At 37.9% G+C, this 5,540-nt stretch overlaps 1 long non-coding RNA gene across 1 annotated transcript; it reads right to left on the reverse strand.

The window, feature by feature from the left end:
• Positions 1-1,245: 1,245 nt before the first annotated feature.
• Positions 1,246-5,017, reverse strand: LOC104588194 (uncharacterized). Its single transcript, XR_016079746.1, has 3 exons — positions 4,883-5,017; positions 3,750-4,781; positions 1,246-1,306 (listed from the first exon to the last, which is right to left on the reverse strand). It is a non-coding gene; the product is annotated as an uncharacterized LOC104588194 (long non-coding RNA).
• Positions 5,018-5,540: the final 523 nt, after the last annotated feature.

Consider the following 5,540-nt stretch of genomic DNA (forward strand, 5'->3'; position numbering starts at 1 on the left):
TTGGAAGGTGAGGGGTAATTTGGGAGAAAAGGGTATTTTGGGAATTTGGTGCAGTGGGTAATTTGGGAACTTGGCCAGGGGTAATTTGGTAATTTTGAGGAATGGCAAATTGGGTCTAAGAGGGTCAAACTGGGTTTAAGGGGGTTAGGCCGGGTTTCTGGTTCAATGGTGGGGATTTCTGGGTCAGAAAATGGAGGGTTGAGATGGGTATGACTACATAGGGGGTTTTGTGTCTATGGGCTAACGAGATTGACCGAAATGGAATCTTTTTAGATGGAAGGGTAAATATGGGTATTTTTTGCTAAAATTTGGTAAGGTAGAGTTTTCGTGGATTCTGAGTTGATTAGTGGGGTCAAATTGGCCCAACTGGGCCCAGATCAGGCTATTTTGGAAAGGGCTTGATTCGGTTAATCTGGGACCTTGAAATGGAATCTTGGTGCGATTAAAGGGCCAATGGAGGTATTTTGGGTTGAGATTTCACAGGTGCGTATTTGGGAGTGTCTGAGAACTGATGGTTGTGTCTGATCTGATGATTGAGGTGTAATTGTGGGTTGATCGGAGCCATCGGATAGGTATCGTGCAGGTTTGATGGTGGATTTGAGTGATCGGGGGTGAAAGTCAGGGTTTTTGGGTGTTTTGGAGGGATCGGAAGGGTCTGATTGGGTGTTTGGGGTGAATTGGTGGTTCGGATGGTGGACCGAGCAAAAATTGGGTGCTAACACCTTATATTCATGTTTTTTTTGCCACAAGCTAGCATCCGTGGCTGATAGTTGTAATTAGTTTGAAGTTAGACTAAAACTACATAGGGAAGAATAAAAGAAAAAAAAAAATAACAGACCATTCTTTTACACACACCTGTGCACAGGAAATGGGATAAAGAGAACAACCATTGGTTGCACCGAGAAGAAATATAAGTTCTCGTTGAGAAATTTCATGAAGTAAAGATAAAGTTTATTCATATAACACCTAATATAGCCAGAATAAACATAAATTGTGTGGGAAAGAGAAAGACAATGGAAGATAAAGAGGGAAAGAGAAACCTTGTTACACATGAAATGCCTTGAAGATGATCCAAGAAAAAACAATAGTAGGCTAGATCAGAAGGCAAAAAAAAAAGCATCAAAACAAAACCACCATTAAAATCAAGTTGTTATACTAACATATTGAATAGAGCAAATAGTTCTCAGTAATCTGATTTTTTTTACCAAATAACAGAAGAATGGGGAAAAAACAAATGCATATGTCGTACCTGAGAGTTGTGTTGGTTCCAAGAAAGTTTTCCAATACCTATTTCGATTTGGCAGTTCTGGACAAGAAACTAAAATTGTTAGGAATAATATCTTATGAAGAAAAAATTCATAAAAAAAACAATATCTTATGAAGAAAAACAAAGACTTGTTAGATCCAATATATCATAAAAAAATAATCACAACAATAAACAAAAAAGAAAACAAGTAAGATGAATAGTTAGGTCCAATATATCATGAAAAAAAAATTATAAAGATTGTTAGGTCTGCAACAATAGTCACAGAGGTTTAGCAGATCCAACGTCATTTGGTTGCCGGAATAAATGGCAGCAAGTCATTTTGGGGACATTCATTGCCAGAAGGTGTGCATGACCCTTATCATTCAAAGAATGCTCAACGGAAGACATCCCTAAGAGCTGAAGGGTCTATTTTTAGCTTTACAGTTTCTGGAGAGGACATGGGATATGGTTAGGATGCCGACCGGTGATGGCGAAGAAAGCAGGGAGGGGAAGAAGAATGATGAGGTTTCAGAGAGAAAAAATACAAAGAATGGACCAAAGAAGTAAAACGAGGCATATTTGTGGTCTTACCTTCTCCGAAGGTGAAGAAGATGCTGATCGGGGATCCAATCGTTGGGAGTCTGAAGATCGGCTGGGAGCAAGGTTTTAAATGGCTAAAGGCGGAGGAGGCGAGGCGGTTGGGTGCTAAAGAGGCGAGGCGTAAGCCTCAAGGCGGTTGGGTGCTAAAACTTATAAATTATGGAAACATAAAAAGAAATAAATAATTGAAATTTTACATAATTATTTGTGACTTATTTAATGTATCAATGGTCCAATAATTGTTGACTATTCAAATCTTTTCAATATGTAATCGCCTCCAAGACAAATACAAAGCAAGTAGTATCTCATCAACTAGCAAGTAATGAATCAAAATAAATCTGAATTCAATTCAAATCTGATTAGAGTCAGTTTTCTTTTTCCGACATGTAAATCAGCTTAGAGTCATCTCTAGTTCATTCTATTAAACTATACAATATTTTGATAATTTTAGTTTAATTTATTTATACGGTTCAATATCCAATTATATGTGAATTCAATTCAAATCTGACATAAACTCTATGGAAAAGATCCAAATTCTAATTTGAAACTTTGAATATAACTGATTGGATCCATTTGCAACTCTAATTTTACATTTTATTGATGTTGGATGCATTAAAAAAAACCTTTCATATAATTCAGTTTACATCAAGAGAAGTAATCCTACCCAAATCTAATTGGCATTCATCCTAGGGAAATAATTTAGAACACTGACAAGGGTTAAATTAACCATGAATTACAACACCAATTAATCTACCAACTCTCAAAGTAGAAGAAAAGAAAGAAATGATTCAATTTAGTTCCAACACTAAATCAGTAATATAGCAATCAAATCTGTTCCTGCTGGATACAAGAGAATGAGATACATTTTAGGTATTAAAACGTTAAATCCATAGGGTATATGGTTATAATTTGAAATGGAGAAAGTAAAAAATGCCAAAGCTGAAAGAGAGAGGCTCGGTTTTTCTTGGTAGAGCTAGGGAAGCCAGCTACTGTTGTGTTTCACTTGGTATAGCAGTCCATCCGAAGAGGCCGAGCGCCAGAGACTCAACAGGCCGAGTCTATGACATCAGTAGCACTACTGATTCAATGAAGGAGAATTTATGTTTCATAAGTCGCATGATTTAAACAATGATAACTTGTGAGCAGTTCACCACAAGTGTAGTCATATGTACCAAAAATGGCACAATGACACAGGTCTAAAATGTCACATGCTTAAGTGAAATTCAAAGACTGACTCAAATGAACTTCTACAAACTGCAAAGGGATGCTAAAAGTGTTGGTAAGATGGGTTATGTAGCCTTTCAAGAAAGGATTGTTGAAGATCTAAAGGACTATTGAGTGTAGCATATTCTTGCTGGCAGAAAAAAAAAATGGGGAATTTGCATAAGGTTGTAAGAACATCCTTGGATATAAAAAAATTGCAGCAACGTGGACAAAAGCAGAAAAATCCAGTGCAGAACATGTGGTGAAATTGGCAGAATTTTCCTTGCCAAATAGATACATATAGAGACATAAAAATAAATCCTATGACTACAAATTCTCTTATTTATTTATGCATTTTTTATTTAAGGAAAATCAAGAATGTTAAGGTCTATTAGTCTTTGGTGAGATTGATAAATAAACCATACACAATGACGACAGGTAGAAAAATCCTATTCCTACAAATTCTCAAACATACAGAAAGGAATTAATGATACAGTTAGTGAGGTAGGATTACACTAACCCCAATTAGTTATTTAATGTGACAAATAATTGAAAAGCATCCAGTTTGAGGTCTGACTCAAATGTCCGATCTGTTTAAATTAGGGTTCAGTTTTACCTAATGGCTAATGCATATTTGAGCAACCTAGAAGAAAAGGATACATAGAAGAAAATAATATGGAAGAGAAAGCAACGGTCATACCTGTTCGTCTTTCAGATCGGACCCACCACCGGAGAAGGCGAAGAAGAAGAAGAATGGTCGCCGGCCCTACCACCGGAGCTATTTGTCGAAGAAGAAGAATGGAGAGGAGGAGAAGAAGAGAAGAGGCGAAGAAGAAGAAAATGTCTCCGCCGGAGCTCTGTCGCCGTCGATGACCCGCCGGAATTCTATTGCCGCCGACGAAGAAGGGTTTGGTGTATGAGTAGGGTCGGTGGAAAGAAATGGAAGAAAGAAATCGAAGAAATGGGGCCTTTTGTCTGTGTCATTCGCGGGTGCACGCCTCCGTGCATCCACGGGTGAGTGCACCCATCAATCACGTTCGACCACGTCGACCAGGTGAGAGAAGGCATAATATTCATAGTAAAAGGCCCATTAACAAAATGACAAAAGTTAAATCAAAAGAGCCTCCACAGATTATCTTCAAAGCTCAAAACGGTAAAACAAGAAAGCCACATCTGAAATTAGTTAGGTTTCTTTTGTAGTTTCGCGTTACAGCAACCCGATAATTGTTGCATCGGCACTTCTCTCTACCTCTCATGGGTTCTTTCCCTTGCAATTTTCTTGCTTCAAGAAAGCTATTTCTTCCTGTGTATATGTAAATAAAGTAAGCATTTTCCCGTTCTATTAATAGTCTTGATTCTTGAAGACAAATATCTGATTTAATGATTTATAATTTCCGTTTTTTCTTGTAAATTTGATTTATAATCATTTACAACATTTTTCCATTGTAGCAAAACCAGTTCGATTGTTGCAAAGTTATGCAGGCCATGGTGATAGACGGCTCTATCACTATTGTTTCAATCTCGGACACACCAGACCATGTGTTTGACCAGCAATACTCCAGCACGGAAAGCGAGAAGACCGCCCTACTATAGCTACCACCGTTATAAGGGCAAGCGAAAGAGACGTCACGCGGCAAAAGATCAACGATTTCTACAGCGATAATACGTTCCGGCTTTCGCAGATACAACGGTGCTACCATGCCTCATAGTCATATGCTACAACAAGCATAATCTGTCCAGAGAACAACACAACGACCCCAAGCATTAAAGAGAGAGAGAGAGATCATCTATAGAAATCAGATCACTGTATCTCCATCAAGTACGACTACTTACCTCTCCAACTCCACCAAAAATAGAAAAAGGAGAATCGGAAAATCGGATGAAAATGGTTTTTTGTTTAAATTGTCATTGTGTTGTGTAGAGATTAAAAAAAAAAAGACAAAACCAAACTTCGAAATGAAGAACTACTAGGGATTTGTGTCCGGTTGAACCGCCGAATTCGTGTTGATGGGCCTTTTACCGTGAACGTTATGCGTTCTCTCACCTGGTCGACGTGGTCGAACGTGATTTATGGGTGCACTTGTCTCAGAACGTGGCCCTATTGAGGCTAGATGAAATCTTGCCTCGCCTCGCCTCAAACGCCTTTTAAAACCATGATTGGAAAGAAGTCGGCCGCCTTCGGTATTTTTTTTCTTGCTCGCTTCTATTTTTGTTTCCCTTTGGGTCTCATCCCTAATCTTCAAATGTTATTTTCCGTCCCACCATTTCGCCCAAAACAAATGTGAGAAAATATAAATTTTATTGAAATACTAGTTAGGACTGTGGGCTTTATTTATCAACAAAATTGAAGATGGAGCCTTATAACATTTTCCAATTAAATGGTGTCTATTTAAGTTCAACTCAAATATTAATTTTTTTGGGGGTTAAGTCTAGTTCATCTGATCACAATCTAAGTTGCACTTTAGTGAGAATGGCCAATTTCCTATTCTCT

Source organism: Nelumbo nucifera, chromosome 8, assembly GCF_055504915.1.
Source record: "Nelumbo nucifera cultivar China Antique chromosome 8, China Antique-T2T, whole genome shotgun sequence".
NCBI classification, from domain to species: domain Eukaryota; kingdom Viridiplantae; phylum Streptophyta; class Magnoliopsida; order Proteales; family Nelumbonaceae; genus Nelumbo; species Nelumbo nucifera.